The sequence below is a fragment of the Chinchilla lanigera genome, unplaced genomic scaffold (assembly GCF_000276665.1).
Source record: "Chinchilla lanigera isolate Chin_1 unplaced genomic scaffold, ChiLan1.0 scaffold00039, whole genome shotgun sequence".
Classification (NCBI taxonomy): domain Eukaryota; kingdom Metazoa; phylum Chordata; class Mammalia; order Rodentia; family Chinchillidae; genus Chinchilla; species Chinchilla lanigera.
Genome location: NW_004955440.1, coordinates 3,533,730 through 3,548,888, shown reverse-complemented (window position 1 = coordinate 3,548,888; position 15,159 = coordinate 3,533,730).

Sequence of the window (15,159 nt, the reverse complement as noted above, 5' to 3'; positions counted from 1 at the left end):
AGAAGAGTACCACCCTGCGGGCTCCATAGAAAACATGTACAGCACTAAGGTGCCCATTCAGCCGTTGTTGACACAAAACCCTCCTCCACCCTCAAGGGAGAGTCCTGTGAACTGAAAGGCAGCTCCACTCTGAGGAAGAGGCTGGTGTGAATGGCACACTGTTATATTCTGCCAGCTGCTCTGAGCACAGGGCCACAGGTTAATTTCATAACCTTCCCACCCCACTCCCCAGTCTATTTTTACTTTAAAGCAAGTAAGCCATCAGCAGGACTCTCAAAGCAGCCCAGCGCAGAGAGCTGTCATACAGAATCTGTCACTCTGAGGAATACGGTGTCCACTAAATGCGAAGAGACACAACTAGCAACTCCTGAGATAAGGAGAAGCTCGTTGCTGAACTGAAGGAACACACAACCTTGATAAGGCGATAAGGCATGAAGCAATACAACACTGATGCCGCGTGTTATGTAATAACACACTCACATGAGTATTAGCAAGTGTCCACAGGCGGAATTTCCCTTCCTCTCTTCCCCTGTTTAGTGCCTGCAGAGTATTCTTTTGAAACAGTTGTTTGCGTCCAGCTGAAAAGACTGCATCTCCTACAACTGAGGAGCAAAGACAAGGACCCTTATTTCTACGACCAGCCTGAAAAGAGGGGAATTGGTGTGGTCAGGGCTGATTCCTTAACAAGAGATGCAGTGAGACAGTGTTCAACATCAAGGGCTTCATTCTCAGCACTTACTAACTCTAATGCCAGAGACAAAAGAGGAACTTCCCCACACCAGACGTTCTTTGGGACATGCAACCTAACCATTTCTAGGACAAAAGTGGCATTTTCTTCAAACACATGCCACTCTTCTCCCCTCGTGCTCCCATGGTCAGCATCACTAATCAACGATGTCCCTCTTCCCCGCTGTGCCATGTGTCCTTAGTACTCAGCAGAGGATTTCAGGCAGCCACTCCTACTTCTCAGAGTTGCCTCGTGAGATGAAGCCTCCTTCTGTCCCTGTCAGGGACAGAGCATGAGAACCTCTGGCACTGCTATCTGGATCCCATCTTCTTCCCGCAAACATGAAATGTTTGCTCACACCTCCTGGATATCACATGTTGGACCTTTGTACTCAAATGTTCTCCCTTCTACATTTTTACATCAGAGTCACCCTTATAGGTCTGCCTCCAATTTTATTTCTCTCAAAAAGCCTCCAGGATGCTTCAACCTCCCCATCTGATCTCCCTCTCCTCCTATCTCCCAGGGCTGGACTCTAAAACTGCACAAGGATTCTCTGTCTTGTGACCTCCAGTTCTGTTTCCTTACTTCTCTTTCTTCTTCTACTAGACTTTAGGCCTCTAATAGTTTCTAAACTTTTTAAAAATGATATTCAAAAGAAATACAAGACACAACACTGGATATATAATAGAGTTCCCATTTAAGAGAGGATGTATTTGCTTCTAATTCCAGTGAGGGAAATGATGTTTGGGAATAACTTTTAGTTTGGGTTTCTACAAGTTCATAGGCCATCAGTGGAAGACAAGTCCCCACCCACCATCCCTGGAGAAAACTGAGGTCCCCTTATATTTGTAAGTACGTACACCAAAAAAACATATAAAGTGATCTCATGAGCAAGACTTTTCACTTAAAAGCATGATCTCTTTTCCTAGACAGAACTGCATTCTAGACTGTCACCTCTTCCCCCACTCCAGTGGTTATGAACTAAATGTATTTACCCTGAAATGCACATGCTGAGCTTCTAACCCCTAATGTGATGGTATTGGGACATATAGGTTTGAAAAGTGATTAGCTCATGAGGGTGGAGTGCTCATAAGTGAGATTAGTACCCTTATAAGAGAAGCCCCAGAGAGCTCACTCGCCCTACTATGGTTTGTCCTCACTAAAACCCATGTTGAGGCTTGATCCTTAATGCAGTGGTGTTGAGAGGTGATGGGACATCAGGTTAATAATATCCCTTAGTTATTGCAGGCTGATCAGGTCTGCAATCTCCCAAATGAGTGTATAGCAAGGGCTAAATAAAAAAGAGGTGAGTGGAATGATTTTAGGGCTCCAGGAGGCTCAAAGCCCTCTCACAGAATTCAAGATTCTCTCAGGCCTAAGACCAAGACCTTCTCTGGGTGGTCTGTACTTATTTAGTTATCAAAAGAAGGGAGGGGAGTACTCAAGAAGGGGGGAATTACTCAAAGACTTTTCCAAGTAAGGTATTAAGTTAATCTACCCAGGAGTGAGATGCCTGAAGCTACAGTCTTTATCTAGCTGAGGTTAGATCCAGGTGTCCTTGGCTGTGATCTTGTCTTATTCTTTAAGGCTTTCTGGCTTCATCTGCCATTATAGGCCTTAGTAGGCATTAGCAACTCACAGAGGTTCACTTACTATGAGCACACTACCCATCTCCAGACAAGGAGCCTAGGCCTTGCACAGACTCACAAGTAAACATGAAAAGCCAATTGGTTAATTTAAGTCCTGCTCAGGGTTGCTTTGTAGTGGTCTCCATCAGTGGGACCTTCAAGAAGTAATTAGGTTATGGGGCTCCAGCCTCATAAAGGGATTAATGTAGGTCTTGTAACAGACCTCACAGGACTAGATTGGGTACCATAAAAGTGTGCTGTCATAAACAAGTAAGCCTGCCCTCTGCCTGCCTCTCATACATGTTACCTCCACATGTACCCACTTCCATTCCACTTTTCTGCCATCAGTTGACACAGCATAAGACCCTCACCAGAAGCCTAAGAGATGCCAGCACATGCTCTCTGACCTCTGGAATTTTGAGCTAGATAAACCTTTCCTCTCATAAATCACCCAGCCTCAGATATTTTGTTAGAGCAACACAAAACAGACAAAGACAGTCATGTGAGGACACAGCCAAAAGACAGTCTGCTCTCACTAGACAGAATTTGCCAACATCTTGGGAGAAGAACCATGGGAAAAACGGACTTCCTTGTATGTCCATTCAGTGGGAGAGAGTGGAGACTCAGGGTAAGAGTCATGTTAACTGATGAAAGGGGGAGGGTAGAAATAGAGCTGCCACCAATGATGTTTTAAGTAGGCAACATAGATCTCTCATTCTACCTCTTAAGACCTTCTCTCTTCTTACTTCTACTTTCTTCAGGGGCTTAACTTGAAAACCATAAACTGTAATCCAACCCCTTTATTTTATTAAGATAACCAGAGCACACAGAGAAAAGATAACCAGAGCACAAAGAAAATTATTCAAGAGCACAAGTCAAGTCAAAAGCTGTACCAAGAGCAACACACCATTACCTGATTTCCTATGTACTGATCCCCCAGTTCATCAAAGGGATGGACCTTGGGATTCTACTTGACTGCGAGTGTTTGCTGGGTGTCTATGCATCTGCCCAACCCTGTACTGCAGAGTGGAACATGTAAATGTCCCCACTCAAGAAGTTCAGGGTCAGGTTAGGGAGATGAGGTAAGGAGACCCCTATACTCATCTGTATGCTCTGAGGGACACTGGGAAGCAACCTGCTTGCTTCAGATTTGTACCATTGCTGTGGTCTGAATGTCAGTGTTTCCCCCAAGTTCATGTTAAAACTTATCACCAAAGTGATGGTATGAAGAGGTGAGACTGTTGGGAGTGATTCGACCAGGTGATAGGATTTCTGCCCCGAAAAAAGAGACCACAGAGGCCTTGCTCCTTCTAACATGTAAGGACACAACAAGAAAGTGTCATCTAGGAGGCAGCAAATAGCCCTTACCAGACACTGAATCTACTGGCACCTAGAGAAATAAATTTCTGTTATTTGTAAGCCATCTAATCCTGGGTAGTTTCTTAGAGAAACCTGAATGGACTAAGACAACCCATCTGCATTCAAGAAAGAGTAATATAATTGGAGTGTTAATTAACTGGCCTTGATCAAAAGATTTCTAGCAGCCCTCCCCTTGCCCCAAGTAGGACTGCCATGCAAAACCTATGCATTAATGCATGGGGCATATTTACAAGAAATCCACATTGCTTATCCAAAATTTAAATCTAGCCAAGCATTCTATATTTTCCCCTAAATCTAGCAATTCCATCTCCAAATCCATATTTTGGGGGAAATTTGCACAACCACTGGCCTTATCTTGAAGTTAGCAGTGTTCTAGAAGAACTGCACATGGTAATCAGTGGGGACTGAACAGACTTGGAACATGGATTCCGGTCAGGCATCACCGGACAGCTATCACAAGTTCTGGTGGCAGGAGCCTGGGGTTGTCTAAAGTACCGTGACTCAATTCAACAATCTGTTTGTGTAATACTCTTCTTGCTGGTCTTTTGTCAGCTTGATTCTCACAGTTCTACCCATAATAAACACCCTCTCCCTTAACAACTTGCCAGCTTATGTCCCAGATCCTGGGGCTGCCCTGTGCTGCCTTCCTTCCCTCTTTCTGAACCCATTCCCATAACCCCTCCAGATGAAAGGATAATGAAATCCTTCTTTCCCCAGAAACTCTTTACCTCCTCCTCAAGCCCTCTTCTCTTGTTTCTTCTCAATAAACATGGTAACGCATCAGATCCAGAGCTCAGATCAGGGGGAAAGCCTCCTTTCCTGAGAAGCAAGAAAAACAGAACCTCTAGACCCTTCCTGGAAATTAGGGGTAACACTTATACCAGCAAAAAAAGGGAAGAAGGTTGGGGAGATAGCTCATCAGCACAGTGCCTGCCTGGCAAGTACAAGGTCCTGAGTTCAATTCCTGGTACAAAAAAAAAAAAAAAGACAAAAGGGAAGAAACATGAAGCCTTTCACTTACTTATTAGTATAAGTGTAGAATAAGCTGCTACAGTGAAACCAAAATTATAGAGGATAAAGCAAAACATGAATTTCACTCTTCTTATCATGAATAGACAGATGAGGTGTCCAGAGCAAGTAGGAGATTATTATCTACAAAGCCAATTCAGGACTCAAGCACCCTCTCTTCTTCCAATCTCCCACTGGTATATGTCAGGTTATATTCTAACCAGGTAAAAAAAGAAAGAGGGAAAAAGGGAAGGCAGCAAATTTCCTTTTAGGGAACAGTTCTCCTCACAAGACCTCTATTCATCTTCTATCATCAGCTACACACAGCTGCAAGAGAGGCTGACGTGTAGACTAGCTGGGTGACCATGTACGTTCTCCAAGGTACCTTATTAAAAGTAAGATGGGAGCAATTTTCTTTTTTTGCCAAATGTACCTCTATGGGAGCAATCTGAAAATTCAAATCTCACTACAGTACACTGCCAGTACACAGCCTTTCACAGCGAAATACAAAGATGAGTATGCAAATGAAAGACTCTGGGGCTCTAGGGAGGAGGGTTTCCTGGAAGTTTGTAGTAGAAATAAAACTTCACCTGAGTTCTGGCAAGCCAACAATTACTGGACTGAGTAAATGGAGACAAGCTGTGCTTGCACTGAAAGGTGACTTAACCAGAGTTACAGTACCACTGGGTACATTCACTTATTACAATAAGTCATTAGAAAAAATCTGGATCCTTGATAAAGTTGAATTATATACCTAAGACATTTATATCTTGAGTTACTTTGTAAACAACATATTAAACTTCAGGCCTCTCTTTCTGGTTTGACAGGTATATACTAAGAAGTTAAGCAACTAAAACATCATAAAGAGATAAGAATAAGTTCAATTTCCTCTTGTAGCCCTCCACCCCTCCTGAACAAAGTCATTTCCTGATGTATCACAAGACAGCATTAGTCGTCTCCACCCCGTTAAATCTATTTGCTTTCCTCATGCGCTCCTAATCCAATTGAACACGTACAAAACATTCGATTTACTTCCCACGAATTTCACCTCTTATTTTAATAACTGCTTGTTTTCCCTATTTTATCTGGCTTGCATTTCACCTTCTCCTCCCTAATCCTTCAGCTTCCTCCTCATCATTACAGATGGCCCAGGGCTGTGACAATACCTTCTCTTCTCATCAGACCCCCTCTCACCTCTATCCCAGCTCAGCGTTATACCCACTGGTTCACAGCAGTAGTCTGAGCTCAAGATCAAGAGCACAGGAAGCACAGCAAACTCCCCCAACCCTCCTTCAGTGTTCTCCGTAACAACATTGTGAAGCCGATGTAAAAACCCATCTTCTTTCTGAAAGCACAAGGTCAAGAGGACAAAAATCAAAGGCTAGCATGATCCTAGTCATATTCTAGTCATTCCCCTTGTCCGCTCTCTTGCTAGCAGGGCAGAAGAAGCCAGGGAGAAATTAGTTTCAGAATTATAGTCTGAGCACCTTGGCCTTCTCTAAAAATGAATGCTTCGGGAGTGCCCAGTAGGCAGATCATTAAAACCTCCTTAAGCATTGTTAGAGGAAAGCCACTGAGAGCCACAAATCTTGCCACAGGGATGCAGTATTTATTCCGTCAGCATTTCTATCTTGAGCTGGTGGCCGGTGAAAGATTTAACAAGGTGGTTCTTCCAACCTCCCCACTTGAGGAAGGATGTGCTGCAAAGGGGCTGATGCTGAGTAGGTCGTATCTCTTCTCTAAACCTCAATTTTCTCATCTGTAAATTGAAGGGATTAGATCAAGCCCTCCAAGTCTGGGTTGTAAAGAGGTGGTTGTTGTAAGAACGTTGCTCCCTCTATTTAGTCTCAGGGTCCTGGGTTCCCCTCCAGAAAGCAAAGATAGTTTTTCCTGGGAAAAACTGGCTTTTAGACCCTAAACTTAAACAGACTATCTGATCTTTGAAAGGCCTTTTAACCTGAATATCCAACTAGGCAAAAGAAGACCTCTTTTAGGTGTATGCTCAGCTTGCTACCATCCCCTTTGCTCCCCAAATCAGGTCACACAGGTGGTCCTCCAAAGGTCACGCAGATCAGAAGATAGGCTGACGAGTCATATCTGTGGCCCGCTCTGTCCCTGTAACAGTGCCAAGAGATCTTCGTGAAATCCTGTCCCAGCTTCCTCTTTTCTGTGCCTCAAGCAGCTCTTCCGTCCTTCACCATTTTGCTCTCACTCGTCTCCCTCTGTGGCTTCACGGCTTTGGCACAGAGCTGTTATTCAAAGAGATCACATGTGACTTGGTACTCAAAGCGGTACACTAGGACAGCCTAATGGGTGGCACAGCTGAAAGGAAACTAGGACTCAGGGCTGAGAGGAACAGCCAGCTGAAGATTTGGGTGGCCTCAGACAAGTCCCTTAACCTCTCTGGCTTGTAATAACGCCTCCATAAAAAGAAGAGGATCAGGAGAGCTCCAAAATCCTAGGGCCAGATGGTATGGTTTCCCTCCTCCCTCCTCCCACAATATCTGCTGAGTCCTGGCCAGTTCCTAGGAGAATTACGCCCCATAAAGGTGTCTGCTTTTCCAAAGCTTTTCCCAGATGCTGCATACTCAAAAGACAGCCAGTTCTGATTGGAATTCACCCCACCTTTCTTTCCTCTATCACCAGAAATGCTCATTTGAATTGATGAGTTGAGGACCGCCAGTCGGGTTGCTCTGGCAATAGACAGTGGAGTTTATTGGAAGTGAACACCAGGCTTTCAATTCACATCAGTCTGGGTCCTCAGATTTGCATGATTGCACATTCAGAGACAGGCACCTGCATCAGAGGATCCTTGGCTGCCTGCACGCTCTGCTGAGCCAACCCCAGCTGTTATAATCCGCCTGTTTAAACAAGGCCTGCCGGGAGTTGAGCATGGCCACCGAGGCGAAACCGCATGTTAGTGGTTGAGGTTGCTGGCACCAGAGAGCCCTCACTGTTGGCCAGTCCTGTCTGGGCTGCTCTTGGGGACAGCTGTAAAGGCTGTGCGGTCCCAAGGAGCCTCCACCTTCATGAAGTGGGGCATATGCTGAGGCCTATTCATTCTCTATTCTCTCCTAGCTTCAGACCTGAGTCCTGAAATGCTGTTTCCCCACTGAGGTAACTTCCCTGAACCCCAGGCTTCCCTCAGGTGGGGGATCCATACACAGAAGCCCCTTGATGAAAATTTCACAATAGTAGACAATCTATAATTATTTCAGCATTTAAATCCCAACATTAAATTCCCTAGCTGTGTAACCCCAGACCTTTCAGAGCCTCTGTTTCTCCAGCTGTAATTGGGAATACTAATACTGCCTATTTCATTGGGGTTCTGAGGATTAAAGGAAGTAGTACTTGTTAAGCACCTAGACCAGGGCCTGACACATGGTAAATACTCAATAATCTTAGTTGTTATTGTTATCATTAATTCTCTCAGGGGAGCTCAGATACGGAAATTATTAGGGAAAAGACAGTTTAAGTTCACTGCTGAAAAGTAATAACCTTACTTATAAAATGCTCCTTGTAAGCAAGATGGAATTATTTAACTGTGACGATGGGTACCATAAAATGCAATGAAATCTCTCATGAAAGTTTACAGTTTTAAGATTAAAATGCACCATTTAGAATGCAGGCTGAAGAAAGGGTGGGAAAATAGGAGTGAACTGTCCTCCTTTAACTCAAGCTGGTTTACCAACCCTTAAGCTTTCTAAATCCTCTCTCCATGGAGTGATTCATGCTCAGCTCTGAGCAAGAAAACTGGAAAATAGATAACTTCAATAACCTGTCATGGATTTGTGACTCCAAACCAGATCCACAGGGATGAAAAGACTCTGCTGTTCCTACCTGTCAGTCTAGTCAAATGCTGTGCCAAGCAGGCCCTCAGAGGAGACAGAGACGATATGGTCCAAACCCATAGCATCATGACTCGGACAGGAGCATCTAATTTTACATAGAAGGGCTAGAGTAGAGCTGAAACAACCTCCAAGCAACCAAGAGGGTTGGGCAGGGAGAGAAAGAATACAAATTAGAGAAAAACTTAGGAAGTTCAAAATAAAAGATCCAATTTACCAGAAATAGGAACTCAAGTGTGGAAGGGAGAAAATCATTAAAGAAAAACATTAAAGTATCTTAGAACTGAAGAACTTGGGCTTTTTAAATGAAAAACCCATTAAAAATATAAAATGAGAGGAAGGAAGCACTTCTACAAAAGGAAAAGACTATGCACGAAGAAAGAGACCCAGAATGGTACTAGAGTTCTGACTGGCAACACTGGAAACTTTAAGCAATGAAAAACACTCCCAAAGTTCTAAGTAAAAACCATTCCCCACGTAGATCTAAGTATCAAGGGAAAGATAGCTAAATACAAAAGTGGAAAAAGTCATATTTCAAAAAATGAAAGTTTTCAAAACACTTACTTTTCATGTTTATATTGTTTGGAAGCAATTAGAAGATGTGCTGTCTTAGTTACTTTCTCATCACACAATACCCAAGACCCACAGTTTAAAGGAGATGAGGTTTACTTTGGCTCACAGTTTGTAGAGGTTTCAGTCCTCTGTCGTCTGGCTCCAAGGCAGAGCAGCATGGCAGAGGGACGTGGCTAAAGAGAAACAATTATGGCACCAGCGGCAGGAAGCAGAGAGTGATCAAGGGGGAAAAGACAAAGACAGACCACACTCCCAGTGACCCACCTCCTCAGACCAGGCTTCCCCTCCCGTCACAATGAGCTCTAAACACATTACTAGACTAATCCACTTGATGAGCATCACATCCCCATAATCCAATCACCTCCCCAAAAGCCCCGCCTATGAGTGCATGAGACATTGAGGAGACATCTAGATAAATCATAATTTGCTCCATCAAAATAGAAGAATATCCCAGTAGTATTTTGTAGCTTGATCAGCTCACAAGACCACCTCTTCCCAATTCTGTTATTGTTATCACATTAGTAATTTAACAACAGCCATGGCAGGAATATTTACACCCCAGAAATCAGCCAGCAATACAAACTAAGACTTCCTGTCTTTAACCTGTCCATGCCCAAAGGGGTTTTGGACATTTACCAGCACACCACTAGAACAAATCAACAAAAGGAAAGATGAGGGTTATGGGTGCCAGGTAGCTCAGTGGCACAGCTTCTTCCTGGCAAATGCAAGGCCCTGAGTTTGATTTCAAGTACCAAAAAAAAAAGAATTTCAACATAAAATGAGGGTTGTGGTCTGGTCTGAAGTTTTGTGTTCCTCCAAAAGCTGTATGTTGAAACCTAATCCCTACTGTATTATAAGAAGGAAGGCCTTTGGTAAGTCACTAGGTCAGGAAGCTGGAGCCCTTGTAAATAGGATTAGTGCCTTTAAAAAACAGGCTCAAGAGAGATTATTGACTCCTTTTGGGTCTTCTGCCATGTGAAGATACATGGAATGACCTATCTGTTAAGAAAGCCCTCATCAGACACCAAATCTGCTGCTCCTTTTATCTTGGACTTCCAACTTTCAGAATTGTGATCAGTAAATTTCTCTTGTTGCCAGGCATGGTGGTGCGCGCCTGTAATCCCAGCACTCGGGAGGCTGAGGCAGGATAATCATTGCGAGTTCAAGACCAGCCTGGGCTACAAAGTGAGCTCAAGGCCAGTCTGAACTGCACAGCAAGACCCTGTCCCAGGAAAAAAAAAAAAAAAAGAAAGAAAGAATTTCTCTTGTTTATAAATTGCTCAATCTAGGGTATTTTGGTATAGTTCCCTGAACTAAGACAAAAGGCTTAGGAGAAAAAAACTCAGAAATTCAAAGATTATCATGACAGAAAAGCTTATAACAGTTGAAGAGAAAGTGAGTGGGTACATAGAAAATTCTAGGAAAATACACTATCTTCCCCAAAGGAGCAAGAAAGACTGACAAACTATCTCATAATTTCAACCATGTCAAGAGGTATTTTATAAGTCTGGTAGAGACTTTAGAGATATATTAGTCATAGGTGTAAATGAATATGCAAAAGAAAAGTGGGAACAACTATTATTTACAGAGGAAAACACATTTCACAAGCAAAAAAATGCAATTGCAGTACACCATTTGCTTCTGATGAGAACAGTGTTTAGTCATAAAGATGTAAATATTAATATTTAACTAAAACTGTAATTAACTGTATTAACAGACTATGATGATGTTCAAGAAAACTTGGTCCCAATGTGTAAGAACTGGCCCTGAGGGATTTCCAGGACAGTTCTAGATGATGCAAAGAAGAATAACATAAGATTGTTCAGAAATAATGAAAAAGCAGGAGATAGGACAAATGACATTTTCAAACCCTGTTCACAGAAGTAATGACAGAAAACTTTCCAAGCATGGAAAAAGAATTTGACATACAGGTAAGTGAAGCATATAGAACTCCAATTACCCATGATCAAAAAAATATCTATACCAAGACACATAACAGTCAAGATTCCAGAAATTCAATACAACAGTAGAATATTAAAAGCAGTTATAGAAAAGAAACAACCCACCTATAAAGGTAAGCCTATCAGACTCATAGCAGATTTTCTGTAAGGTTTTTTGTCATGAATAAATGTTGGACTTTGTCAAATTCTTTTTTGCATCTATTGAGATTATCCCTTGGCTCTTTTAATATAATGTATCACATTTATTGATTTGCACATGTTGAACCATCCCTGCATTCCTGGAATGAATCCTACTTGGTCATGGTGTGTGATCTTCTTGATGATTTGCTGCATTCTGTTTGCCAGTATCTGACTGAGGATTTTTGCATCTATGTTCATTAGGGAGATTGGCCTGTAGTTCTATTTTTGGTTGGATCCTTCTCTGGTGTTGGTATCAGGATAGTGCTTGCTTCCAGGAATGAGTGTAGGAGTATTGCTTTCCTTTCAATTTCATTAAAGAGCTTAAGGAGTGACAGCATTAGATCTTCTCTAAATTTCTTGTAGAATTCAGCAGTGAATCTGTCAGGGCTTTTCTTTGTTGGTAGGTTTTGTTTGTTTGTTTGTTTGTTTGTTTGTTTGGTTTTTCTCCGGTACCGGGAACCAAACTCACGACCTTGCACATGCCAGGCAGGCGCTTTTGCCGCTGAGCTAAATCCCCAGCCCCTTGTTGGTAGGTTTTTAATTACATCTTCAGTTTTATTGACTGAGACTGGGTTATTTAGGATTTTTATATCTTTTTTGTTTCACTTTGGTAATTCATATGTATCTCCAAATATGTCCATTTCTTCTATTTTCCATGTAATTAGAGTACAGGTTCTCAAAGTAGGTACAGATGATCTTTTGGATTTCTGCAGGATTTATTGTGATTTCACCCTTTTCATTCCTAATTGCATATATTTGAGTCTTTCCTTTTCTTCATAAGGTTGGCTGAGAGTTTGTAAATTTTATTTAATCTTTCAGAGAACCAACTGTTCAATTCATTGATTCTTTGCATTGTTTTCTTAGTCTCCATTGCATTGATTTCTGCTCCTATCCTTATAATTTCTTTGCTCATGCCAGGTCTGGGCTTGACTTGCTCTTCTTTTTCTAAAAACTTGAGGATCAACATTAGGTCATTTATTTGCACTTGCTCTGTTCTCCTGAAATGGGAATTCACTGATATAAATTTCCCTCATAGGACTTCTTTCATTGTGTCCCATAAGTTCCAGTATGCTGTGTTAACATTATTATTTAATCGTAGAAACTGTCTAATTTCTTCATTACTTTCATCTGTGACCCACTGGCTGTTCAGGAGGGTGTGTTTTTAGTTTCCATGTGTTTATGAAGTTTGTGTGGTTTTGTTTGCCATTGATTTCCAATTTCATTGCACTGTGGTGTAATAATATGGATGGGATAATTTTAATTCTTTTGCATTTACTTAAGCACATTCTAAGAGCTTGTATGTGGTCCATTTTGGAGAATGTCCTGTGTGCAGCTGAGAAGGATGTGTATTCTGATGTTGTGAGGTGAAATACTCTGTAGACATCTACCAAGTGAATTTGCTCAAAAGTTTGGTTCAGTTCTGATATTGACTCATTGGCTTTTTTGTCTAGTTGATCGGTCTATTTGTGACAGTATGGTAATGAGTTACCCCATTACAATTGTATTAGTGCTTATTTGATTTTTCTAAAAATAAATATATGAAAAAATATTCAACCTCACTGGTCATTCAAGAGATGCAAATTAAAACAATTCTGAAATTCCATCTCAGTCCAAAAAGAATGGCTACCATCAAGAAATCAACCAGTAACAAATGCTGGAAGGGCTGTGGGGAAAAAAGAACACTTTTCCACTGCTGGTGAGAGCATAGAGTGGTGCAATCACTTTGGAAATCAGTGTGGAGATTTCTCAAAAAACTAGGACCAGAGATCCCATTTGACCAAGATATCACCCTTCTTGTTATATTTCCAAAAAGATTAGAAGCATCATAACACAGAAATATATGCGCACCCGTGTTTCTATCACCACAGTTTATAGTAGCTAAATCTTGAGGGAAAAAAAAATCAACCCATCAACCAATGAATGGATTAAAAATGTGGTTTTTTATACAATAGAATACTTCTCAATCATAAAGAAGAATAAATTGAGATACTGATATCTAAATGGATGGACCTTGAGACCATACTCTTAAGTAAAATAAATCAGATGCACATGTGTAAATATTGCACTCTCTAGTGTGAGAAACTGAAAGTGTAAGTAAGAACTAAAATGTATAATAAATATTGTAAAATAGGAAGAAATTATTCAAAAAGAAAGGGGAACTAGGGAGGGAGAAGGGGAAGGGAGGGAGGGAAAAGAAAAAATAAGAAAAGGATAAAATGGAAACAAAGCTTTGTAAATAAGGAGAGTAAGAAGTGCTGAAGGAAGCAGGGAGGGGATGGGAAACAAAAAGAGGTATCAAGATGTATCATGCACAGGTACAAATTCCCTACAATGAATGTGATCAATATGTATATCTAAATTGTATCAATAAACTTAAAAATAGAAAAAATGAATCACAGCAGACTTCTCAACACAACCCCTTAAATCAAAGAGAGCTTCAAATGAAGTATTTCAAGCCCTAAAAGAAAACAACCTCCAACTTCAATTGATGTACCCCACAAAGTTGATGATGAAATAAGATACTTCCACAACAAAGAACAACTGAAGAAATTCATGACCACCAAACCAGCACTCCAAAATGTTCTGAAGGACATTCCACAAGAACATAGTGAGAACTACTACTCCATAAACCCCAACAAAATGAATCCACCTGGCAAGGTAAGTAATTAAATAGAGGAGAAAGAAAGGGAACAAACAACAGTAAAATAACATGAGAAGCATAAGTAAATACACTTCAGTTATAACCTTCAATGTAAATCAGCTCAATTCAATAATCCAAAGATTGGCAGAATATATCAAGAAAAAGATCAAAAAATTCCTCCACACAAGACACACATTTAACTCAAAAATAAAGTAACAGACTGAAAGTCAAAGGATGGAAAGCAATATTCCATGCAACAGGAACCCAGAAAAAAAAACAGGGGTAGCTATTTTATTTGCAGACAAAGTGGATTTCAAACCATGACTGATCAAGAGAGACAAAGAAGGTCACTACACCCTTGTTAAAGGAACAATCCAAAAGATAAAGATAACAATCATAAATATGTATTCACCAAATACCACCACATATATAAAACAAATATTAATGGACATGAAATATCAAATAAGCACTGATGAGTGTTGTAGTCAGGGTTTACAGGGGAAAAGATTTATTACAGAGCACATAATTTATAGGATTATTTTATAATATTCACCCAGAAAATCAAGTAGGAGATTTGTACACACACTAGAGACCCATAGAATCCAGCTGAAGATGTAGGGCCCCTAGCAATGTCCTCCTCAAGTCCAACTGGAGGCCTAGAGCCCATGACAATGTCTCATGCAAGTCTGTATCAAGGGTCTGCACTGGGAAGGCCCAAATGTCAGTGGTAGAAACTAGAAAGTCTGTGCTAGTGGGATGAAGGATCTGTGCCAGGAGACTGAGGAGCCAGGAAGTGATCTTCAAGCTAAGAACCAGAGCTCCCCTAAAAAGAACTGCAGCCATCCTCAGTGACAGCGAGAACCAAAGCTCCTCCAATGATGAGAACAGCTGAGTTCTTATCAGGAAAGCCAGCCTGACAAGCTTCTCCAGGAGGATCAACAGCACACCGTCTTCCCCTCTGGTTGTGCTTTTATGCTGTTGGCAACAGTCCTCAGGTGGGCCTTCCACACCCAGAACCACGCTGACTCAGTTCAGCTGGGTGTTATAGGTTGACCATTAGTTAATCCACTGCAGTAAATAAGGACCAAAATGTATAATAAATGTTGTGAAATAGGAAGAACATATCCAAATCAGAAAGGGAACTAGGGAGGGAGAAGGAAGGGAAATGAAAGAGAGAATAGAAGGAAAAAATAGAAATAAAGCATTTGTAAAT